Raw genomic sequence first — 25,727 nt, 5'->3', positions numbered from 1 at the left:
GCAGCTTAAGGCTTGGCAAGTACCAGCATGGGAGACTGGCTGGGAATCCCAAGTTCCGTTGACCTTTTTGAACCTGAAAATTGTTAGTTTCACTGTCAAAGATGGTAAAAGAAGGTTCAAATTGAACAGCTGCTGTCAACAGCCATACTAAGCTGAATGTGCCTGCTCTCGTTAGACCGCAGCAGCAATGCAGCTTAAGGCTTGGCAAGTACCAGCATGGGAGACTGGCTGGGAATACCAAGTTCCGTTGACCTTTTTGAACCTGAAAATTGTGTTAGTTTCTCTATGAGATAGTAAAAGAAGGTTCAAACTGAACAGCTGCTGTCAACGGCCATTCTAAGCTGAATGTGCCTGCTCTCGTCAGATCGCAGCAACAATGCAGCTTAAGGCTTGGCAAGTACAAGCATGGGAGACTGGCTGGGAATCCCAAGTTCTGTTGACCTTTTTGAACCTGAAAATTGTTAGTTTCTCTGTCAAAGATGGTAAAAGAAGGTTCAAATTGAACAGCTGCTGTCAACGGCCATTCTAAGCTGAATGTGCCTGCTCTCGTCAGATCGCAGCAGCAATGCAGCTTAAGGCTTGGCAAGTACCAGCATGGGAGACTGGCTGGGAATCCCAAGTTCCGTTAACCTTTTTGAACTTGAAAATTGTGTTAGTTTCTTTATGAGATAGTAAAAGAAGGTTCAAACTGAACAGCTGCTGTCAACGGCCATTCTAAGCTGAATGTGCCTGCTCTCGTCAGATCGCAGCAGCAATGCAGCTTAAGGCTTGGCAAGTACCAGCATGGGAGACTGGCTGGGAATCCCAAGTTCCGTTGACCTTTTTGAACCTGAAAATTGTGTTAGTTTCTCTATGAGATAGTAAAAGAAGGTTCAAATTGAACAGCTGCTGTCAACGGCCATTCTAAGCTGAATGTGCCTGCTCTCGTCAGATCGCAGCAGCAATGCAGCTTAAGGCTTGGCAAGTACCAGCATGGGAGACTGGCTGGGATTCCCAAGTTCTGTTGACCATTTTGAACCTGAAAATTGTGTTAGTTTCTCTATGAGATAGTAAAAGAAGGTTCAAATTGAACAGCTGCTGTCAACGGCCATTCTAAGCTGAATGTGCGTGCTCTCGTCAGTTCACAGCAGCTTAAGGCTTGGCAAGTACCAGCATGGGAGACTGGCTGGGAATCCCAAGTTCCGTTGACCTTTTTGTACCTGAAAATTGTGTTAGTTTCTCTATGAGATAGTAAAAGAAGGTTCAAATTGAACAGCTGCTGTCCAGGCCATTCTAAGCTGAATGTGCCTGCTCTCATCAGATCGCAGCAGCAATGCAGCTTAAGGCTTGGCAAGTACCAGCATGGGAGACTGGCTGGGAATCCCAAGTTCCGTTGACCTTTTTGAACCTGAAAATTGTGTTAGTTTCTCTATGAGATAGTAAAAGAAGGTTCAAATTGAACAGCTGCTGTCAACGGCCATTCTAAGCTGAATGTGCCTGCTCTCGTCAGATCGCAGCAGCAATGCAGCTTAAGGCTTGGCAAGTACCAGCAGGGGAGACTGGCTGGGAATCCCAAGTTCCGTTGACCTTTTTGAACCTGAAAATTGTGTTAGTTTCTCTATGAGATAGTAAAAGAAGGTTCAAATTGAACAGCTGCTGTCAACGGCCATTCTAAGCTGAATGTGCCTGCTCTCGTCAGATCGCAGCAGCAATGCAGCTTAAGGCTTGGCAAGTACCAGCATGGGAGACTGGCTGGGAATCCCAAGTTCTGTTGACCTTTTTGAACCTGAAAATTGTGTTAGTTTCTCTATGAGATAGTAAAAGAAGGTTCAAATTGAACAGCTGCTGTCAACGGCCATTCTAAGCTGAATGTGCGTGCTCTCGTCAGTTCGCAGCAGCTTAAGGCTTGGCAAGTACCAGCATGGGAGACTGGCTGGGAATCCCAAGTTCCGTTGACCTTTTTGTACCTGAAAATTGTGTTAGTTTCTCTATGAGATAGTAAAAGAAGGTTCAAATTGAACAGCTGCTGTCAACGGCCATTCTAAGCTGAATGTGCCTGCTCTCATCAGATCGCAGCAGCAATGCAGCTTAAGGCTTGGCAAGTACCAGCATGGGAGACTGGCTGGGAATCCCAAGTTCCGTTGACCTTTTTGAACCTGAAAATTGTGTTAGTTTCTCTATGAGATAGTAAAAGAAGGTTCAAACTGAACAGCTGCTGTCAACGGCCATTCTAAGCTGAATGTGCCTGCTCTCGTCAGATCGCAGCAGCAATGCAGCTTAAGCCTTGGCAAGTACCAGCATGGGAGACTGGCTGGGAATCCCAAGTTCCGTTGACCTTTTTGAACCTGAAAATTGTGTTAGTTTCTCTATGAGATAGTAAAAGAAGGTTCAAATTGAACAGCTGCTGTCAACGGCCATTGTAAGCTGAATGTGCCTGCTCTCGTCAGATCGCAGCAGCAATGCAGCTTAAGGCTTGGCAAGTACCAGCATGGGAGACTGGCTGGGAATCCCAAGTTCCGTTGACCTTTTTGAACCTGAAAATTGTTAGTTTCACTGTCAAAGATGGTAAAAGAAGGTTCAAATTGAACAGCTGCTGTCAACAGCCATTCTAAGCTGAATGTGCCTGCTCTCGTCAGATCGCAGCAGCAATGCAGCTTAAGGCTTGACAAGTACCAGCATGGGAGACTGGCTGGGAATCCCAAGTTCTGTTGACCTTTTTGAACCTGAAAATTGTGTTAGTTTCTCTATGAGATAGTAAAAGAAGGTTCAAATTGAACAGCTGCTGTCAACGGCCATTCTAAGCTGAATGTGCCTGCTCTCGTCAGATCGCAGCAGCAATGCAGCTTAAGGCTTGGCAAGTACCAGCATGGGAGACTGGCTGGGAATCCCAAGTTCTGTTGACCTTTTTGAACCTGAAAATTGTGTTAGTTTCTCTATGAGATAGTAAAAGAAGGTTCAAACTGAACAGCTGCTGTCAACGGCCATTCTAAGCTGAATGTGCCTGCTCTCGTCAGATCGCAGCAGCAATGCAGCTTAAGCCTTGGCAAGTACCAGCATGGGAGACTGGCTGGGAATCCCAAGTTCCGTTGACCTTTTTGAACCTGAAAATTGTGTTAGTTTCTCTATGAGATAGTAAAAGAAGGTTCAAATTGAACAGCTGCTGTCAACGGCCATTGTAAGCTGAATGTGCCTGCTCTCGTCAGATCGCAGCAGCAATGCAGCTTAAGGCTTGGCAAGTACCAGCATGGGAGACTGGCTGGGAATCCCAAGTTCCGTTGACCTTTTTGAACCTGAAAATTGTTAGTTTCACTGTCAAAGATGGTAAAAGAAGGTTCAAATTGAACAGCTGCTGTCAACAGCCATTCTAAGCTGAATGTGCCTGCTCTCGTCAGATCGCAGCAGCAATGCAGCTTAAGGCTTGACAAGTACCAGCATGGGAGACTGGCTGGGAATCCCAAGTTCTGTTGACCTTTTTGAACCTGAAAATTGTGTTAGTTTCTCTATGAGATAGTAAAAGAAGGTTCAAATTGAACAGCTGCTGTCAACGGCCATTCTAAGCTGAATGTGCCTGCTCTCGTCAGATCGCAGCAGCAATGCAGCTTAAGGCTTGGCAAGTACCAGCATGGGAGACTGGCTGGGAATCCCAAGTTCTGTTGACCTTTTTGAACCTGAAAATTGTGTTAGTTTCTCTATGAGATAGTAAAAGAAGGTTCAAATTGAACAGCTGCTGTCAACGGCCATTCTAAGCTGAATGTGTGTGCTCTCGTCAGTTCGCAGCAGCTTAAGGCTTGGCAAGTACCAGCATGGGAGACTGGCTGGGAATCCCAAGTTCCGTTGACCTTTTTGAACCTGAAAATTGTTAGTTTCACTGTCAAAGATGGTAAAAGAAGGTTCAAATTGAACAGCTGCTGTCAACAGCCATTCTAAGCTGAATGTGCCTGCTCTCGTTAGATCGCAGCAGCAATGCAGCTTAAGGCTTGGCAAGTACCAGCATGGGAGACTGGCTGGGAATACCAAGTTCCGTTGACCTTTTTGAACCTGAAAATTGTGTTAGTTTCTCTATGAGATAGTAAAAGAAGGTTCAAACTGAACAGCTGCTGTCAACGGCCATTCTAAGCTGAATGTGCCTGCTCTCGTCAGATCGCAGCAACAATGCAGCTTAAGGCTTGGCAAGTACAAGCATGGGAGACTGGCTGGGAATCCCAAGTTCTGTTGACCTTTTTGAACCTGAAAATTGTTAGTTTCTCTGTCAAAGATGGTAAAAGAAGGTTCAAATTGAACAGCTGCTGTCAACGGCCATTCTAAGCTGAATGTGCCTGCTCTCGTCAGATCGCAGCAGCAATGCAGCTTAAGGCTTGGCAAGTACCAGCATGGGAGGCTGGCTGGGAATCCCAAGTTCCGTTAACCTTTTTGAACCTGAAAATTGTGTTAGTTTCTCTATGAGATAGTAAAAGAAGGTTCAAACTGAACAGCTGCTGTCAACGGCCATTCTAAGCTGAATGTGCCTGCTCTCGTCAGATCGCAGCAGCAATGCAGCTTAAGGCTTGGCAAGTACCAGCATGGGAGATTGGCTGGGAATCCCAAGTTCCGTTGACCTTTTTGAACCTGAAAATTGTGTTAGTTTCTCTATGAGATAGTAAAAGAAGGTTCAAATTGAACAGCTGCTGTCAACGGCCATTCTAAGCTGAATGTGCCTGCTCTCGTCAGATCGCAGCAGCAATGCAGCTTAAGGCTTGGCAAGTACCAGCATGGGAGACTGGCTGGGAATCCCAAGTTCTGTTGACCATTTTGAACCTGAAAATTGTGTTAGTTTCTCTATGAGATAGTAAAAGAAGGTTCAAATTGAACAGCTGCTGTCAACGGCCATTCTAAGCTGAATGTGCCTGCTCTCGTCAGATCGCAGCAGCAATGCAGCTTAAGGCTTGGCAAGTACCAGCATGGGAGACTGGCTGGGAATCCCAAGTTCTGTTGACCATTTTGAACCTGAAAATTGTGTTAGTTTCTCTATGAGATAGTAAAAGAAGGTTCAAATTGAACAGCTGCTGTCAACGGCCATTCTAAGCTGAATGTGCGTGCTCTCGTCAGTTCACAGCAGCTTAAGGCTTGGCAAGTACCAGCATGGGAGACTGGCTGGGAATCCCAAGTTCCGTTGACCTTTTTGTACCTGAAAATTGTGTTAGTTTCTCTATGAGATAGTAAAAGAAGGTTCAAATTGAACAGCTGCTGTCAACGGCCATTCTAAGCTGAATGTGCCTGCTCTCATCAGATCGCAGCAGCAATGCAGCTTAAGGCTTGGCAAGTACCAGCATGGGAGACTGGCTGGGAATCCCAAGTTCCGTTGACCTTTTTGAACCTGAAAATTGTGTTAGTTTCTCTATGAGATAGTAAAAGAAGGTTCAAATTGAACAGCTGCTGTCAACGGCCATTCTAAGCTGAATGTGCCTGCTCTCGTCAGATCGCAGCAGCAATGCAGCTTAAGGCTTGGCAAGTACCAGCAGGGGAGACTGGCTGGGAATCCCAAGTTCCGTTGACCTTTTTGAACCTGAAAATTGTGTTAGTTTCTCTATGAGATAGTAAAAGAAGGTTCAAATTGAACAGCTGCTGTCAACGGCCATTCTAAGCTGAATGTGCCTGCTCTCGTCAGATCGCAGCAGCAATGCAGCTTAAGGCTTGGCAAGTACCAGCATGGGAGACTGGCTGGGAATCCCAAGTTCTGTTGACCTTTTTGAACCTGAAAATTGTGTTAGTTTCTCTATGAGATAGTAAAAGAAGGTTCAAATTGAACAGCTGCTGTCAACGGCCATTCTAAGCTGAATGTGCGTGCTCTCGTCAGTTCGCAGCAGCTTAAGGCTTGGCAAGTACCAGCATGGGAGACTGGCTGGGAATCCCAAGTTCCGTTGACCTTTTTGAACCTGAAAATTGTGTTAGTTTCTCTATGAGATAGTAAAAGAAGGTTCAAACTGAACAGCTGCTGTCAACGGCCATTCTAAGCTGAATGTGCCTGCTCTCGTCAGATCGCAGCAGCAATGCAGCTTAAGGCTTGGCAAGTAACAGCATGGGAGACTGGCTGGGAATCCCAAGTTCTGTTGACCTTTTTGAACGTGAAAATTGTGTTAGTTTCTCTATGAGATAGTAAAAGAAGGTTCAAATTGAACAGCTGCTGTCAACGGCCATTCTAAGCTGAATGTGCCTGCTCTCGTCAGATCGCAGCAGCATTGCAGCTTAAGGCTTGGCAAGTACCAGCATGGGAGACTGGCTGGGAATCCCAAGTTCCGTTGACCTTTTTGAACCTGAAAATTGTGTTAGTTTCTCTATGAGATAGTAAAAGAAGGTTCAAACTGAACAGCTGCTGTCAACGGCCATTCTAAGCTGAATGTGCCTGCTCTCGTCAGATCGCAGCAGCAATGCAGCTTAAGGCTTGGCAAGTACCAGCATGGGAGACTGGCTGGAAATCCCAAGTTCCGTTGACCTTATTGAACCTGAAAATTGTGTTAGTTTCTCTATGAGATAGTAAAAGAAGGTTCAAATTGAACAGCTGCTGTCAACAGCCATTCTAAGCTGAATGTGCCTGCTCTCGTCAGATCGCAGCAGCTTAAGGCTTGGCAAGTACCAGCATGGGAGACTGGCTGGGAATCCCAAGTTCCGTTGACCTTTTTGAACCTGAAAATTGTGTTAGTTTCTCTATGAGATAGTAAAAGAAGGTTCAAATTGAACAGCTGCTGTCAACGGCCATTCTAAGCTGAATGTGCCTGCTCTCGTCAGATCGCAGCAGCAATGCAGCTTAAGGCTTGGCAAGTACCAGCATGGGAGACTGGCTGGGAATCCCAAGTTCCGTTGACCTTTTTGAACCTGAAAATTGTGTTAGTTTCTCTATGGGATAGTAAAAGAAGGTTCAAATTGAACAGCTGCTGTCAACGGCCATTCTAAGCTGAATGTGCCTGCTCTCGTCAGATCGCAGCAGCAATGCAGCTTAAGGCTTGGCAAGTACCAGCATGGGAGACTGGCTGGGAGTCCCAAGTTCCGTTGACCTTTTTGAACCTGAAAATTGTTAGTTTCTCTGTCAAAGATGGTAAAAGAAGGTTCAAATTGAACAGCTGCTGTCATCGGCCATTCTAAGCTGAATGTGCCTGCTCTCGTCAGATCGCAGCAGCAATGCAGCTTAAGGCTTGGCAAGTACCAGCATGGGAGACTGGCTGGGAATCCCAAGTTCCGTTGACCTTTTTGAACCTGAAAATTGTGTTAGTTTCTCTATGAGATAGTAAAAGAAGGTTCAAATTGAACAGCTGCTGTCAACGGCCATTCTAAGCTGAATGTGCGTGCTCTCGTCAGATCGCAGCAGCAATGCAGCTTAAGGCTTGGCAAGTACCAGCATGGGAGACTGGCTGGGAATCCCAAGTTCCGTTGACCTTTTTGAACCTGAAAATTGTGTTAGTTTCTCTATGAGATAGTAAAAGAAGGTTCAAACTGAACAGCTGCTGTCAACGGCCATTCTAAGCTGAATGTGCCTGCTCTCGTCAGATCGCAGCAGCAATGCAGCTTAAGCCTTGGCAAGTACCAGCATGGGAGACTGGCTGGGAATCCCAAGTTCCGTTGACCTTTTTGAACCTGAAAATTGTGTTAGTTTCTCTATGAGATAGTAAAAGAAGGTTCAAATTGAACAGCTGCTGTCAACGGCCATTGTAAGCTGAATGTGCCTGCTCTCGTCAGATCGCAGCAGCAATGCAGCTTAAGGCTTGGCAAGTACCAGCATGGGAGACTGGCTGGGAATCCCAAGTTCCGTTGACCTTTTTGAACCTGAAAATTGTTAGTTTCTCTGTCAAAGATGGTAAAAGAAGGTTCAAATTGAACAGCTGCTGTCAACGGCCATTCTAAGCTGAATGTGCCTGCTCTCGTCAGATCGCAGCAGCAATGCAGCTTAAGGCTTGGCAAGTACCAGCATGGGAGACTGGCTGGGAATCCCAAGTTCTGTTGACCTTTTTGAACCTGAAAATTGTGTTAGTTTCTCTATGAGATAGTAAAAGAAGGTTCAAATTGAACAGCTGCTGTCAACGGCCATTCTAAGCTGAATGTGCCTTCTCTCGTCAGATCGCAGCAGCAATGCAGCTTAAGGCTTGGCAAGTACCAGCATGGGAGACTGGCTGGGAATCCCAAGTTCCGTTGACCTTTTTGAACCTGAAAATTGTTAGTTTCTCTGTCAAAGATGGTAAAAGAAGGTTCAAATTGAACAGCTGCTGTCAATGGCCATTCTAAGCTGAATGTGCCTGCTCTCGTCAGATCGCAGCAGCAATGCAGCTTAAGGCTTGGCAAGTACCAGCATGGGAGACTGGCTGGGAATCCCAAGTTCCGTTGACCTTTTTGAACCTGAAAATTGTGTTAGTTTCTCTATGAGATAGTAAAAGAAGGTTCAAACTGAACAGCTGCTGTCAATGGCCATTCTAAGCTGAATGTGCCTGCTCTCGTCAGATAGCAGCAGCAATGCAGCTTAAGGCTTGGCAAGTACCAGCATGGGAGACTGGCTGGGAATCCCAAGTTCCGTTGACCTTTTTGAACCTGAAAATTGTGTTAGTTTCTCTATGAGATAGTAAAAGAAGGTTCAAACTGAACAGCTGCTGTCAACGGCCATTCTAAGCTGAATGTGCCTGCTCTCGTCAGATTGCAGCAGCAATGCAGCTTAAGGCTTGGCAAGTACCAGCATGGGAGACTGGCTGGGAATCCCAAGTTCCGTTGACCTTTTTGAACCTGAAAATTGTGTTAGTTTCTCTATGAGATAGTAAAAGAAGGTTCAAACTGAACAGCTGCTGTCAACGGCCATTCTAAGCTGAATGTGCCTGCTCTCGTCAGATCGCAGCATCAATGCAGCTTAAGGCTTGGCAAGTACCAGCATGGGAGACTGGCTGGGAATCCCAAGTTCCGTTGACCTTTTTGAACCTGAAAATTGTGTTAGTTTCTCTATGAGATAGTAAAAGAAGGTTCAAATTGAACAGCTGCTGTCAACAGCCATTCTAAGCTGAATGTGCCTGCTCTCGTCAGATCGCAGCAGCAATGCAGCTTAAGGCTTGGCAAGTACCAGCATGGGAGACTGGCTGGGAATCCCAAGTTACGTTGACCTTTTTGAACCTGAAAATTGTGTTAGTTTCTCTATGAGATAGTAAAAGAAGGTTCAAATTGAACAGCTGCTGTCAACGGCCATTCTAAGCTGAATGTGCCTGCTCTCGTCAGATCGCAGCAGCAATGCAGCTTAAGGCTTTGCAAGTACCAGCATGGGAGACTGGCTGGGAATCCCAAGTTCCGTTGCCCTTTTTGAACCTGAAAATTGTTAGTTTCTCTGTCAAAGATGGTAAAAGAAGGTTCAAATTGAACTGCTGCTGTCAACGGCCATTCTAAGCTGAATGTGCCTGCTCTCGTCAGATTGCAGCAGCAATGCAGCTTAAGGCTTGGAAAGTACCAGCATGGGAGACTGGCTGGGAATCCCAAGTTCCGTTGACCTTTTTGAACCTGAAAATTGTGTTAGTTTCTCTATGAGATAGTAAAAGAAGGTTCAAACTGAACAGCTGCTGTCAACGGCCATTCTAAGCTGAATGTGCCTGCTCTCGTCAGATCGCAGCATCAATGCAGCTTAAGGCTTGGCAAGTACCAGCATGGGAGACTGGCTGGGAATCCCAAGTTCCGTTGACCTTTTTGAACCTGAAAATTGTGTTAGTTTCTCTATGAGATAGTAAAAGAAGGTTCAAATTGAACAGCTGCTGTCAACAGCCATTCTAAGCTGAATGTGCCTGCTCTCGTCAGATCGCAGCAGCAATGCAGCTTAAGGCTTGGCAAGTACCAGCATGGGAGACTGGCTGGGAATCCCAAGTTCTGTTGACCTTTTTGAACCTGAAAATTGTAAGTTTCTCTGTCAAAGATGGTAAAAGAAGGTTCAAATTGAACAGCTGCTGTCAACGGCCATTCTAAGCTGAATGTGCCTGCTCTCGTCAGATTGCAGCAGCAATGCAGCTTAAGGCTTGGCAAGTACCAGCATGGGAGACTGGCTGGGAATCCCAAGTTCCGTTGACCTTTTTGAACCTGAAAATTGTGTTAGTTTCTCTATGAGATAGTAAAAGAAGGTTCAAACTGAACAGCTGCTGTCAACGGCCATTCTAAGCTGAATGTGCCTGCTCTCGTCAGATCGCAGCAGCAATGCAGCTTAAGGCTTGGCAAGTACCAGCATAGGAGACTGGCTGGGAATGCCAAGTTCTGTTGACCTTTTTGAACCTGAAAATTGTGTTAGTTTCTCTATGAGATAGTAAAAGAAGGTTCAAATTGAACAGCTGCTGTCAACGGCCATTCTAAGCTGAATGTGCCTGCTCTCGTCAGATCGCAGCAGCAATGCAGCTTAAGGCTTGGCAAGTACCAGCATGGGAGACTGGCTGGGAATCCCAAGTTCTGTTGACCTTTTTGAACCTGAAAATTGTGTTAGTTTCTCTATGAGATAGTAAAAGAAGGTTCAAATTGAACAGCTGCTGTCAACGGCCATTCTAAGCTGAATGTGTGTGCTCTCGTCAGTTCGCAGCAGCTTAAGGCTTGGCAAGTACCAGCATGGGAGACTGGCTGGGAATCCCAAGTTCCGTTGACCTTTTTGAACCTGAAAATTGTTAGTTTCACTGTCAAAGATGGTAAAAGAAGGTTCAAATTGAACAGCTGCTGTCAACAGCCATTCTAAGCTGAATGTGCCTGCTCTCGTTAGATCGCAGCAGCAATGCAGCTTAAGGCTTGGCAAGTACCAGCATGGGAGACTGGCTGGGAATACCAAGTTCCGTTGACCTTTTTGAACCTGAAAATTGTGTTAGTTTCTCTATGAGATAGTAAAAGAAGGTTCAAACTGAACAGCTGCTGTCAACGGCCATTCTAAGCTGAATGTGCCTGCTCTCGTCAGATCGCAGCAACAATGCAGCTTAAGGCTTGGCAAGTACAAGCATGGGAGACTGGCTGGGAATCCCAAGTTCTGTTGACCTTTTTGAACCTGAAAATTGTTAGTTTCTCTGTCAAAGATGGTAAAAGAAGGTTCAAATTGAACAGCTGCTGTCAACGGCCATTCTAAGCTGAATGTGCCTGCTCTCGTCAGATCGCAGCAGCAATGCAGCTTAAGGCTTGGCAAGTACCAGCATGGGAGACTGGCTGGGAATCCCAAGTTCCGTTAACCTTTTTGAACCTGAAAATTGTGTTAGTTTCTCTATGAGATAGTAAAAGAAGGTTCAAACTGAACAGCTGCTGTCAACGGCCATTCTAAGCTGAATGTGCCTGCTCTCGTCAGATCGCAGCAGCAATGCAGCTTAAGGCTTGGCAAGTACCAGCATGGGAGATTGGCTGGGAATCCCAAGTTCCGTTGACCTTTTTGAACCTGAAAATTGTGTTAGTTTCTCTATGAGATAGTAAAAGAAGGTTCAAATTGAACAGCTGCTGTCAACGGCCATTCTAAGCTGAATGTGCCTGCTCTCGTCAGATCGCAGCAGCAATGCAGCTTAAGGCTTGGCAAGTACCAGCATGGGAGACTGGCTGGGAATCCCAAGTTCTGTTGACCATTTTGAACCTGAAAATTGTGTTAGTTTCTCTATGAGATAGTAAAAGAAGGTTCAAATTGAACAGCTGCTGTCAACGGCCATTCTAAGCTGAATGTGCCTGCTCTCGTCAGATCGCAGCAGCAATGCAGCTTAAGGCTTGGCAAGTACCAGCATGGGAGACTGGCTGGGAATCCCAAGTTCTGTTGACCATTTTGAACCTGAAAATTGTGTTAGTTTCTCTATGAGATAGTAAAAGAAGGTTCAAATTGAACAGCTGCTGTCAACGGCCATTCTAAGCTGAATGTGCGTGCTCTCGTCAGTTCACAGCAGCTTAAGGCTTGGCAAGTACCAGCATGGGAGACTGGCTGGGAATCCCAAGTTCCGTTGACCTTTTTGTACCTGAAAATTGTGTTAGTTTCTCTATGAGATAGTAAAAGAAGGTTCAAATTGAACAGCTGCTGTCAACGGCCATTCTAAGCTGAATGTGCCTGCTCTCATCAGATCGCAGCAGCAATGCAGCTTAAGGCTTGGCAAGTACCAGCATGGGAGACTGGCTGGGAATCCCAAGTTCCGTTGACCTTTTTGAACCTGAAAATTGTGTTAGTTTCTCTATGAGATAGTAAAAGAAGGTTCAAATTGAACAGCTGCTGTCAACGGCCATTCTAAGCTGAATGTGCCTGCTCTCGTCAGATCGCAGCAGCAATGCAGCTTAAGGCTTGGCAAGTACCAGCAGGGGAGACTGGCTGGGAATCCCAAGTTCCGTTGACCTTTTTGAACCTGAAAATTGTGTTAGTTTCTCTATGAGATAGTAAAAGAAGGTTCAAATTGAACAGCTGCTGTCAACGGCCATTCTAAGCTGAATGTGCCTGCTCTCGTCAGATCGCAGCAGCAATGCAGCTTAAGGCTTGGCAAGTACCAGCATGGGAGACTGGCTGGGAATCCCAAGTTCTGTTGACCTTTTTGAACCTGAAAATTGTGTTAGTTTCTCTATGAGATAGTAAAAGAAGGTTCAAATTGAACAGCTGCTGTCAACGGCCATTCTAAGCTGAATGTGCGTGCTCTCGTCAGTTCGCAGCAGCTTAAGGCTTGGCAAGTACCAGCATGGGAGACTGGCTGGGAATCCCAAGTTCCGTTGACCTTTTTGAACCTGAAAATTGTGTTAGTTTCTCTATGAGATAGTAAAAGAAGGTTCAAACTGAACAGCTGCTGTCAACGGCCATTCTAAGCTGAATGTGCCTGCTCTCGTCAGATCGCAGCAGCAATGCAGCTTAAGGCTTGGCAAGTAACAGCATGGGAGACTGGCTGGGAATCCCAAGTTCTGTTGACCTTTTTGAACGTGAAAATTGTGTTAGTTTCTCTATGAGATAGTAAAAGAAGGTTCAAATTGAACAGCTGCTGTCAACGGCCATTCTAAGCTGAATGTGCCTGCTCTCGTCAGATCGCAGCAGCATTGCAGCTTAAGGCTTGGCAAGTACCAGCATGGGAGACTGGCTGGGAATCCCAAGTTCCGTTGACCTTTTTGAACCTGAAAATTGTGTTAGTTTCTCTATGAGATAGTAAAAGAAGGTTCAAACTGAACAGCTGCTGTCAACGGCCATTCTAAGCTGAATGTGCCTGCTCTCGTCAGATCGCAGCAGCAATGCAGCTTAAGGCTTGGCAAGTACCAGCATGGGAGACTGGCTGGAAATCCCAAGTTCCGTTGACCTTATTGAACCTGAAAATTGTGTTAGTTTCTCTATGAGATAGTAAAAGAAGGTTCAAATTGAACAGCTGCTGTCAACAGCCATTCTAAGCTGAATGTGCCTGCTCTCGTCAGATCGCAGCAGCTTAAGGCTTGGCAAGTACCAGCATGGGAGACTGGCTGGGAATCCCAAGTTCCGTTGACCTTTTTGAACCTGAAAATTGTGTTAGTTTCTCTATGAGATAGTAAAAGAAGGTTCAAATTGAACAGCTGCTGTCAACGGCCATTCTAAGCTGAATGTGCCTGCTCTCGTCAGATCGCAGCAGCAATGCAGCTTAAGGCTTGGCAAGTACCAGCATGGGAGACTGGCTGGGAATCCCAAGTTCCGTTGACCTTTTTGAACCTGAAAATTGTGTTAGTTTCTCTATGGGATAGTAAAAGAAGGTTCAAATTGAACAGCTGCTGTCAACGGCCATTCTAAGCTGAATGTGCCTGCTCTTGTCAGATCGCAGCAGCAATGCAGCTTAAGGCTTGGCAAGTACCAGCATGGGAGACTGGCTGGGAGTCCCAAGTTCCGTTGACCTTTTTGAACCTGAAAATTGTTAGTTTCTCTGTCAAAGATGGTAAAAGAAGGTTCAAATTGAACAGCTGCTGTCATCGGCCATTCTAAGCTGAATGTGCCTGCTCTCGTCAGATCGCAGCAGCAATGCAGCTTAAGGCTTGGCAAGTACCAGCATGGGAGACTGGCTGGGAATCCCAAGTTCCGTTGACCTTTTTGAACCTGAAAATTGTGTTAGTTTCTCTATGAGATAGTAAAAGAAGGTTCAAATTGAACAGCTGCTGTCAACGGCCATTCTAAGCTGAATGTGCGTGCTCTCGTCAGATCGCAGCAGCAATGCAGCTTAAGGCTTGGCAAGTACCAGCATGGGAGACTGGCTGGGAATCCCAAGTTCCGTTGACCTTTTTGAACCTGAAAATTGTGTTAGTTTCTCTATGAGATAGTAAAAGAAGGTTCAAACTGAACAGCTGCTGTCAACGGCCATTCTAAGCTGAATGTGCCTGCTCTCGTCAGATCGCAGCAGCAATGCAGCTTAAGCCTTGGCAAGTACCAGCATGGGAGACTGGCTGGGAATCCCAAGTTCCGTTGACCTTTTTGAACCTGAAAATTGTGTTAGTTTCTCTATGAGATAGTAAAAGAAGGTTCAAATTGAACAGCTGCTGTCAACGGCCATTGTAAGCTGAATGTGCCTGCTCTCGTCAGATCGCAGCAGCAATGCAGCTTAAGGCTTGGCAAGTACCAGCATGGGAGACTGGCTGGGAATCCCAAGTTCCGTTGACCTTTTTGAACCTGAAAATTGTTAGTTTCTCTGTCAAAGATGGTAAAAGAAGGTTCAAATTGAACAGCTGCTGTCAACGGCCATTCTAAGCTGAATGTGCCTGCTCTCGTCAGATCGCAGCAGCAATGCAGCTTAAGGCTTGGCAAGTACCAGCATGGGAGACTGGCTGGGAATCCCAAGTTCTGTTGACCTTTTTGAACCTGAAAATTGTGTTAGTTTCTCTATGAGATAGTAAAAGAAGGTTCAAATTGAACAGCTGCTGTCAACGGCCATTCTAAGCTGAATGTGCCTTCTCTCGTCAGATCGCAGCAGCAATGCAGCTTAAGGCTTGGCAAGTACCAGCATGGGAGACTGGCTGGGAATCCCAAGTTCCGTTGACCTTTTTGAACCTGAAAATTGTTAGTTTCTCTGTCAAAGATGGTAAAAGAAGGTTCAAATTGAACAGCTGCTGTCAATGGCCATTCTAAGCTGAATGTGCCTGCTCTCGTCAGATCGCAGCAGCAATGCAGCTTAAGGCTTGGCAAGTACCAGCATGGGAGACTGGCTGGGAATCCCAAGTTCCGTTGACCTTTTTGAACCTGAAAATTGTGTTAGTTTCTCTATGAGATAGTAAAAGAAGGTTCAAACTGAACAGCTGCTGTCAATGGCCATTCTAAGCTGAATGTGCCTGCTCTCGTCAGATAGCAGCAGCAATGCAGCTTAAGGCTTGGCAAGTACCAGCATGGGAGACTGGCTGGGAATCCCAAGTTCCGTTGACCTTTTTGAACCTGAAAATTGTGTTAGTTTCTCTATGAGATAGTAAAAGAAGGTTCAAACTGAACAGCTGCTGTCAACGGCCATTCTAAGCTGAATGTGCCTGCTCTCGTCAGATTGCAGCAGCAATGCAGCTTAAGGCTTGGCAAGTACCAGCATGGGAGACTGGCTGGGAATCCCAAGTTCCGTTGACCTTTTTGAACCTGAAAATTGTGTTAGTTTCTCTATGAGATAGTAAAAGAAGGTTCAAACTGAACAGCTGCTGTCAACGGCCATTCTAAGCTGAATGTGCCTGCTCTCGTCAGATCGCAGCATCAATGCAGCTTAAGGCTTGGCAAGTACCAGCATGGGAGACTGGCTGGGAATCCCAAGTTCCGTTGACCTTTTTGAACCTGAAAATTGTGTTAGTTTCTCTATGAGATAGTAAAAGAAGGTTCAAATTGAACAGCTGCTGTCAACAGCCATTCTAAGCTGAATGTGCCTGCTCTCGTCAGATCGCAGCAGCAATGCAGCTTAAGGCTTGGCAAGTACCAGCATGGGAGACTGGCTGGGAATCCCAAGTTACGTTGACCTTTTTGAACCTGAAAATTGTGTTAGTTTCTCTATGAGATAGTAAAAGAAGGTTCAAATTGAACAGCTGCTGTCAACGGCCATTCTAAGCTGAATGTGCCTGCTCTCGTCAGATCGCAGCAGCAATGCAGCTTAAGGCTTTGCAAGTACCAGCATGGGAGACTGGCTGGGAATCCCAAGTTCCGTTGCCCTTTTTGAACCTGAAAATTGTTAGTTTCTCTGTCAAAGATGGTAAAAGAAGGTTCAAATTGAACTGCTGCTGTCAACGGCCATTCTAAGCTGAATGTGCCTGCTCTCGTCAGATTGCAGCAGCAATGCAGCTTAAGGCTTGGAAAGTACCAGCATGGGAGACTGGCTGGGAATCCCAAGTTCCGTTGACCTTTTTGAACCTGAAAATTGTGTTAGTTTCTCTATGAGATAGTAAAAGAAGGTTCAAACTGAACGGCTGCTGTCAACGGCCATTCTAAGCTGAATGTGCCTGCTCTCGTCAGATCGCAGCATCAATGCAGCTTAAGGCTTGGCAAGTACCAGCATGGGAGACTGGCTGGGAATCCCAAGTTCCGTTGACCTTTTTGAACCTGAAAATTGTGTTAGTTTCTCTATGAGATAGTAAAAGAAGGTTCAAATTGAACAGCTGCTGTCAACAGCCATTCTAAGCTGAATGTGCCTGCTCTCGTCAGATCGCAGCAGCAATGCAGCTTAAGGCTTGGCAAGTACCAGCATGGGAGACTGGCTGGGAATCCCAAGTTCTGTTGACCTTTTTGAACCTGAAAATTGTAAGTTTCTCTGTCAAAGATGGTAAAAGAAGGTTCAAATTGAACAGCTGCTGTCAACGGCCATTCTAAGCTGAATGTGCCTGCTCTCGTCAGATTGCAGCAGCAATGCAGCTTAAGGCTTGGCAAGTACCAGCATGGGAGACTGGCTGGGAATCCCAAGTTCCGTTGACCTTTTTGAACCTGAAAATTGTGTTAGTTTCTCTATGAGATAGTAAAAGAAGGTTCAAACTGAACAGCTGCTGTCAACGGCCATTCTAAGCTGAATGTGCCTGCTCTCGTCAGATCGCAGCATCAATGCAGCTTAAGGCTTGGCAAGTACCAGCATGGGAGACTGGCTGGGAATCCCAAGTTCCGTTGACGTTTTTGAACCTGAAAATTGTGTTAGTTTCTCTATGAGATAGTAAAAGAAGGTTCAAATTGAACAGCTGCTGTCAACGGCCATTCTAAGCTGAATGTGCCTGCTCTCGTCAGATCGCAGCAGCAATGCAGCTTAAGGCTTGGCAAGTACCAGCATGGGAGACTGGCTGGGAATCCCAAGTTCCGTTGACCTTTTTGAACCTGAAAATTGTTAGTTTCTCTGTCAAAGATGGTAAAAGAAGGTTCAAATTGAACAGCTGCTGTCAACGGCAATTCTAAGCTGAATGTGCCTGCTCTCGTCAGATCGCAGCAGCAATACAGCTTAAGGCTTGGCAAGTACCAGCATGGGAGACTGGCTGGGAATCCCAAGTTCCGTTGACCTTTTTGAACCTGAAAATTGTGTTAGTTTCTCTATGAGATAGTAAAAGAAGGTTCAAATTGAACAGCTGCTGTCAACGGCCATTCTAAGCTGAATGTGGCTGCTCTCGTCAGATCGCAGCAGCAATGCAGCTTAAGGCTTGGCAAGTACCAGCATTGGAGACTGGCTGGAAATCCCAATTTCTGTTGACCTTTTTGAACCTGAAAATTGTGTTAGTTTTTCTATGAGATAGTAAAAGAAAGTTCAAATTGAACAGCTGCTGTCAACGGCCATTCTAAGCTGAATGTGCCTGCTCTCGTCAGATCGCAGCAGCAATGCAGCTTAAGGCTTGGCAAGTACCAGCATTGGAGACTGGCTGGAAATCCCAATTTCTGTTGACCTTTTTGAACCTGAAAATTGTGTTAGTTTTTCTATGAGATAGTAAAAGAAAGTTCAAATTGAACAGCTGCTGTCAACGGCCATTCTAAGCTGAATGTGCCTGCTCTCGTCAGATCGCAGCAGCAATGCAGCTTAAGGCTTGGCAAGTACCAGCATAGGAGACTGGCTGGGAATGCCAAGTTCTGTTGACCTTTTTGAACCTGAAAATTGTGTTAGTTTCTCTATGAGATAGTAAAAGAAGGTTCAAATTGAACAGCTGCTGTCAACGGCCATTCTAAGCTGAATGTGCCTGCTCTCGTCAGATCGCAGCAACAATGCAGCTTAAGGCTTGGCAAGTACAAGCATGGGAGACTGGCTGGGAATCCCAAGTTCTGTTGACCTTTTTGAACCTGAAAATTGTTAGTTTCTCTGTCAAAGATGGTAAAAGAAAGTTCAAATTGAACAGCTGCTGTCAACGGCCATTCTAAGCTGAATGTGCCTGCTCTCGTCAGATCGCAGCAGCAATGCAGCTTAAGGCTTGGCAAGTACCAGCATGGGAGACTGGCTGGGAATACCAAGTTCCGTTGACCTTTTTGAACCTGAAAATTGTGTTAGTTTCTCTATGAGATAGTAAAAGAAGGTTCAAATTGAACAGCTGCTGTCAACGGCCATTCTAAGCTGAATGTGCCTGCTCTCGTCAGATCGCAGCAGCAATGCAGCTTAAGGCTTGGCAAGTACCAGCATGGGAGACTGGCTGGAAATCCCAAGTTCTGTTGACCTTTTTGAACCTGAAAATTGTGTTAGTTTTTCTATGAGATAGTAAAAGAAAGTTCAAATTGAACAGCTGCTGTCAACGGCCATTCTAAGCTGAATGTGCCTGCTCTCGTCAGATCGCAGCAGCAATGCAGCTTAAGGCTTGGCAAGTACCAGCATGGGAGACTGGCTGGGAATCCCAAGTTCTGTTGACCTTTTTGAACCTGAAAATTGTGTTAGTTTCTCTATGAGATAGTAAAAGAAGGTTCAAATTGAACAGCTGCTGTCAACGGCCATTCTAAGCTGAATGTGCCTGCTCTCGTCAGATCGCAGCAGCAATGCAGCTTAAGGCTTGGCAAGTACCAGCATGGGAGACTGGCTGGGAATGCCAAGTTCTGTTGACCTTTTTGAACCTAAAAATTGTGTTAGTTTCTCTATGAGATAGTAAAAGAAGGTTCAAATTGAACAGCTGCTGTCAACGGCCATTCTAAGCTGAATGTGCCTGCTCTCGTCAGATCGCAGCAACAATGCAGCTTAAGGCTTGGCAAGTACAAGCATGGGAGACTGGCTGGGAATCCCAAGTTCTGTTGACCTTTTTGAACCTGAAAATTGTTAGTTTCTCTGTCAAAGATGGTAAAAGAAAGGTTCAAATTGAACAGCTGCTGTCAACGGCCATTCTAAGCTGAATGTGCCTGCTCTCGTCAGATCGCAGCAGCAATGCAGCTTAAGGCTTGGCAAGTACCAGCATGGGAGACTGGCTGGGAATCCCAAGTTCCGTTGACCTTTTTGAACCTGAAAATTGTGTTAGTTTCTCTATGAGATAGTAAAAGAAGGTTCAAACTGAACAGCTGCTGTCAACGGCCATTCTAAGCTGAATGTGCCTGCTCTCGTCAGATCGCAGCAGCAATGCAGCTTAAGGCTTGGCAAGTACCAGCATGGGAGACTGGCTGGGAATCCCAAGTTCTGTTGACCTTTTTGAACCTGAAAATTGTGTTAGTTTCTCTATGAGATAGTAAAAGAAGGTTCAAATTGAACAGCTGCTGTCAACGGCCATTCTAAGCTGAATGTGTCTGCTCTCGTCAGATCGCAGCAGCTTAAGGCTTGGCAAGTACCAGCATGGGAGACTGGCTGGGAATCCCAAGTTCTGTTGACCTTTTTGAACCTGAAAATTGTGTTAGTTTCTCTATGAGATAGTAAAAGAAGGTTCAAATTGAACAGCTGCTGTCAACGGCCATTCTAAGCTGAATGTGCCTGCTCTCGTCAGATCGCAGCAGCAATGCAGCTTAAGGCTTGGCAAGTACCAGCATGGGAGACTGGCTGGAAATCCCAAGTTCCGTTGACCTTTTTGAACCTGAAAATTGTTAGTTTCTCTGTCAAAGATGGTAAAAGAAGGTTCAAATTGAACAGCTGCTGTCAATGGCCATTCTAAGCTGAATGTGCCTGCTCTCGTCAGATCGCAGCAGCAATGCAGCTTAAGGCTTGGCAAGTACCAGCATGGGAGACTGGCTGGGAATCCCAAGTTCCGTTGACCTTTTTGAACCTGAAAATTGTGTTAGTTTCTCTATGAGATAGTAAAAGAAGGTTCAAACTGAACAGCTGCTGTCAACGGCCATTCTAAGCTGAATGTGCCTGCTCTCGTCAGATCGCAGCAGCAATGCAGTTTAAGGCTTGGCAAGTACCAGCATGGGAGACTGGCTGGGAATCCCAAGTTCCGTTGACCTTTTTGAACCTGAAAATTGTGTTAGTTTCTCTATGAGATAGTAAAAGAAAGTAGAAATTAGGCAGCTGCTGTCAACGGCCATTCTAAGCTGGTTGTGCCTGCTCTCGTCAGATCGCAGCAGCAATGCAGCTTAAGGCTTGGCAAGTACCAGCATGGGAGACTCGCTGGGAATCCCAAGTTCCGTTGACCTTTTTGAACCTGAAAATTGTGTTAGTTTCTCTATGAGATAGTAAAAGAAGGTTCAAACTGAACAGCTGCTGTCAACGGCCATTCTAAGCTGAATGTGCCTGCTCTCGTCAGATCGCAGCAGCAATGCAGCTTAAGCCTTGGCAAGTACCAGCATGGGAGACTGGCTGGGAATCCCAAGTTCCGTTGACCTTTTTGAACCTGAAAATTGTGTTAGTTTCTCTATGAGATAGTAAAAGAAGGTTCAAATTGAACAGCTGCTGTCAACGGCCATTGTAAGCTGAATGTGCCTGCTCTCGTCAGATCGCAGCAGCAATGCAGCTTAAGGCTTGGCAAGTACCAGCATGGGAGACTGGCTGGGAATCCCAAGTTCCGTTGACCTTTTTGAACCTGAAAATTGTTAGTTTCTCTGTCAAAGATGGTAAAAGAAGGTTCAAATTGAACAGCTGCTGTCAACGGCCATTCTAAGCTGAATGTGCCTGCTCTCGTCAGATCGCAGCAGCAATGCAGCTTAAGGCTTGGCAAGTACCAGCATGGGAGACTGGCTGGGAATCCCAAGTTCTGTTGACCTTTTTGAACCTGAAAATTGTGTTAGTTTCTCTATGAGATAGTAAAAGAAGGTTCAAATTGAACAGCTGCTGTCAACGGCCATTCTAAGCTGAATGTGCCTTCTCTCGTCAGATCGCAGCAGCAATGCAGCTTAAGGCTTGGCAAGTACCAGCATGGGAGACTGGCTGGGAATCCCAAGTTCCGTTGACCTTTTTGAACCTGAAAATTGTTAGTTTCTCTGTCAAAGATGGTAAAAGAAGGTTCAAATTGAACAGCTGCTGTCAATGGCCATTCTAAGCTGAATGTGCCTGCTCTCGTCAGATCGCAGCAGCAATGCAGCTTAAGGCTTGGCAAGTACCAGCATGGGAGACTGGCTGGGAATCCCAAGTTCCGTTGACCTTTTTGAACCTGAAAATTGTGTTAGTTTCTCTATGAGATAGTAAAAGAAGGTTCAAACTGAACAGCTGCTGTCAATGGCCATTCTAAGCTGAATGTGCCTGCTCTCGTCAGATAGCAGCAGCAATGCAGCTTAAGGCTTGGCAAGTACCATCATGGGAGACTGGCTGGGAATCCCAAGTTCCGTTGACCTTTTTGAACCTGAAAATTGTGTTAGTTTCTCTATGAGATAGTAAAAGAAGGTTCAAATTGAACAGCTGCTGTCAACGGCCATTCTAAGCTGAATGTGCGTGCTCTCGTCAGATCGCAGCAGCAATGCAGCTTAAGGCTTGGCAAGTACCAGCATGGGAGACTGGCTGGGAATCCCAAGTTCCGTTGACCTTTTTGAACCTGAAAATTGTTTTAGTTTCTCTATGAGATAGTAAAAGAAGGTTCAAACTGAACAGCTGCTGTCAACGGCCATTCTAAGCTGAATGTGCCTGCTCTCGTCAGATCGCAGCAGCAATGCAGCTTAAGGCTTGGCAAGTACCAGCATGGGAGACTGGCTGGGAATCCCAAGTTCCGTTGACCTTTTTGAACCTGAAAATTGTGTTAGTTTCTCTATGAGATAGTAAAAGAAGGTTCAAACTGAACAGCTGCTGTCAACGGCCATTCTAAGCTGAATGTGCCTGCTCTCGTCAGATTGCAGCAGCAATGCAGCTTAAGGCTTGGCAAGTACCAGCATGGGAGACTGGCTGGGAATCCCAAGTTCTGTTGACCTTTTTGAACCTGAAAATTGTGTTAGTTTCTCTATGAGATAGTAAAAGAAGGTTCAAACTGAACAGCTGCTGTCAACGGCCATTCTAAGCTGAATGTGCCTGCTCTCGTCAGATCGCAGCATCAATGCAGCTTAAGGCTTGGCAAGTACCAGCATGGGAGACTGGCTGGGAATCCCAAGTTCCGTTGCCCTTTTTGAACCTGAAAATTGTTAGTTTCTCTGTCAAAGATGGTAAAAGAAGGTTCAAATTGAACTGCTGCTGTCAACGGCCATTCTAAGCTGAATGTGCCTGCTCTCGTCAGATTGCAGCAGCAATGCAGCTTAAGGCTTGGAAAGTACCAGCATGGGAGACTGGCTGGGAATCCCAAGTTCCGTTGACCTTTTTGAACCTGAAAATTGTGTTAGTTTCTCTATGAGATAGTAAAAGAAGGTTCAAACTGAACAGCTGCTGTCAACGGCCATTCTAAGCTGAATGTGCCTGCTCTCGTCAGATCGCAGCATCAATGCAGCTTAAGGCTTGGCAAGTACCAGCATGGGAGACTGGCTGGGAATCCCAAGTTCCGTTGACCTTTTTGAACCTGAAAATTGTGTTAGTTTCTCTATGAGATAGTAAAAGAAGGTTCAAATTGAACAGCTGCTGTCAACAGCCATTCTAAGCTGAATGTGCCTGCTCTCGTCAGATCGCAGCAGCAATGCAGCTTAAGGCTTGGCAAGTACCAGCATGGGAGACTGGCTGGGAATCCCAAGTTCCGTTGACCTTTTTGAACCTGAAAATTGTAAGTTTCTCTGTCAAAGATGGTAAAAGAAGGTTCAAATTGAACAGCTGCTGTCAACGGCCATTCTAAGCTGAATGTGCCTGCTCTCGTCAGATTGCAGCAGCAATGCAGCTTAAGGCTTGGCAAGTACCAGCATGGGAGACTGGCTGGGAATCCCAAGTTCCGTTGACCTTTTTGAACCTGAAAATTGTGTTAGTTTCTCTATGAGATAGTAAAAGAAGGTTCAAACTGAACAGCTGCTGTCAACGGCCATTCTAAGCTGAATGTGCCTGCTCTCGTCAGATCGCAGCATCAATGCAGCTTAAGGCTTGGCAAGTACCAGCATGGGAGACTGGCTGGGAATCCCAAGTTCCGTTGACCTTTTTGAACCTGAAAATTGTGTTAGTTTCTCTATGAGATAGTAAAAGAAGGTTCAAATTGAACAGCTGCTGTCAACGGCCATTCTAAGCTGAATGTGCCTGCTCTCGTCAGATCGCAGCAGCAATGCAGCTTAAGGCTTGGCAAGTACCAGCATGGGAGACTGGCTGGGAATCCCAAGTTCCGTTGACCTTTTTGAACCTGAAAATTGTTAGTTTCTCTGTCAAAGATGGTAAAAGAAGGTTCAAATTGAACAGCTGCTGTCAACGGCCATTCTAAGCTGAATGTGCCTGCTCTCGTCAGATCGCAGCAGCAATGCAGCTTAAGGCTTGGCAAGTACCAGCATGGGAGACTGGCTGGGAATCCCAAGTTCCGTTGACCTTTTTGAACCTGAAAATTGTGTTAGTTTCTCTATGAGATAGTAAAAGAAGGTTCAAATTGAACAGCTGCTGTCAACGGCCATTCTAAGCTGAATGTGCCTGCTCTCGTCAGATCGCAGCAGCAATGCAGCTTAAGGCTTGGCAAGTACCAGCATTGGAGACTGGCTGGAAATCCCAATTTCTGTTGACCTTTTTGAACCTGAAAATTGTGTTAGTTTTTCTATGAGATAGTAAAAGAAAGTTCAAATTGAACAGCTGCTGTCAACGGCCATTCTAAGCTGAATGTGCCTGCTCTCGTCAGATCGCAGCAGCAATGCAGCTTAAGGCTTGGCAAGTACCAGCATTGGAGACTGGCTGGAAATCCCAATTTCTGTTGACCTTTTTGAACCTGAAAATTGTGTTAGTTTTTCTATGAGATAGTAAAAGAAAGTTCAAATTGAACAGCTGCTGTCAACGGCCATTCTAAGCTGAATGTGCCTGCTCTCGTCAGATCGCAGCAGCAATGCAGCTTAAGGCTTGGCAAGTACCAGCATGGGAGACTGGCTGGGAATCCCAAGTTCCGTTGACCTTTTTGAACCTGAAAATTGTGTTAGTTTCTCTATGAGATAGTAAAAGAAGGTTCAAATTGAACAGCTGCTGTCAACGGCCATTCTAAGCTGAATGTGGCTGCTCTCGTCAGATCGCAGCAGCAATGCAGCTTAAGGCTTGGCAAGTACCAGCATTGGAGACTGGCTGGAAATCCCAATTTCTGTTGACCTTTTTGAACCTGAAAATTGTGTTAGTTTTTCTATGAGATAGTAAAAGAAAGTTCAAATTGAACAGCTGCTGTCAACCGCCATTCTAAGCTGAATGTGCCTGCTCTCGTCAGATCGCAGCAGCAATGCAGCTTAAGGCTTGGCAAGTACCAGCATGGGAGACTGGCTGGGAATCCCAAGTTCTGTTGACCTTTTTGAACCTGAAAATTGTGTTAGTTTCTCTATGAGATAGTAAAAGAAGGTTCAAATTGAACAGCTGCTGTCAACGGCCATTCTAAGCTGAATGTGCCTGCTCTCGTCAGATCGCAGCAGCAATGCAGCTTAAGGCTTGGCAAGTACCAGCATAGGAGACTGGCTGGGAATGCCAAGTTCTGTTGACCTTTTTGAACCTGAAAATTGTGTTAGTTTCTCTATGAGATAGTAAAAGAAGGTTCAAATTGAACAGCTGCTGTCAACGGCCATTCTAAGCTGAATGTGCCTGCTCTCGTCAGATCGCAGCAACAATGCAGCTTAAGGCTTGGCAAGTACAAGCATGGGAGACTGGCTGGGAATCCCAAGTTCTGTTGACCTTTTTGAACCTGAAAATTGTTAGTTTCTCTGTCAAAGATGGTAAAAGAAAGTTCAAATTGAACAGCTGCTGTCAACGGCCATTCTAAGCTGAATGTGCCTGCTCTCGTCAGATCGCAGCAGCAATGCAGCTTAAGGCTTGGCAAGTACCAGCATGGGAGACTGGCTGGGAATCCCAAGTTCCGTTGACCTTTTTGAACCTGAAAATTGTGTTAGTTTCTCTATGAGATAGTAAAAGAAGGTTTAAATTGAACAGCTGCTGTCAACGGCCATTCTAAGCTGAATGTGCCTGCTCTCGTCAGATCGCAGCAGCAATGCAGCTTAAGGCTTGGCAAGTACCAGCATGGGAGACTGGCTGGGAATCCCAAGTTCCGTTGACCTTTTTGAACCTGAAAATTGTGTTAGTTTCTCTATGAGATAGTAAAAAAAAAGTAGAAATTAGGCAGCTGCTGTCAACGGCCATTCTAAGCTGGATGTGCCTGCTCTCGTCAGATCGCAGCAGCAATGCAGCTTAAGGCTTGGCAAGTACCAGCATGGGAGACTCGCTGGGAATCCCAAGTTCCGTTGACCTTTTTGAACCTGAAAATTGTGTTAGTTTCTCTATGAGATAGTAAAAGAAGGTTCAAACTGAACAGCTGCTGTCAACGGCCATTCTAAGCTGAATGTGCCTGCTCTCGTCAGATCGCAGCAGCAATGCAGCTTAAGGCTTGGCAAGTACCAGCATGGGAGACTGGCTGGGAATCCCAAGTTCCGTTGACCTTTTTGAACCTGAAAATTGTGTTAGTTTCTCTATGAGATAGTAAAA

General features: G+C 45.6%; 3 pseudogenes; all 3 read left to right on the top strand.

Annotated features, from left to right (window-relative positions):
• The first annotated feature begins 2,007 nt into the window (after positions 1–2,007).
• Positions 2,008–2,125, top strand: LOC140098643 (5S ribosomal RNA; annotated as a pseudogene).
• Positions 2,126–5,204: 3,079 nt separating this feature from the next.
• LOC140098642 (5S ribosomal RNA) lies at positions 5,205–5,322 on the top strand (annotated as a pseudogene).
• A 6,654-nt stretch (positions 5,323–11,976) lies between these two features.
• On the top strand, positions 11,977–12,094 carry LOC140098641 (5S ribosomal RNA; annotated as a pseudogene).
• The last annotated feature ends 13,633 nt before the right edge of the window (positions 12,095–25,727 follow it).

The sequence above is a fragment of the Engystomops pustulosus genome, chromosome 9 (genome assembly GCF_040894005.1).
Source record: "Engystomops pustulosus chromosome 9, aEngPut4.maternal, whole genome shotgun sequence".
In the NCBI taxonomy this organism is placed as follows: domain Eukaryota; kingdom Metazoa; phylum Chordata; class Amphibia; order Anura; family Leptodactylidae; genus Engystomops; species Engystomops pustulosus.
The sequence above is the reverse complement of the archived record's forward strand: the minus strand, read 5'-3'. Positions and strand labels throughout refer to the sequence as shown.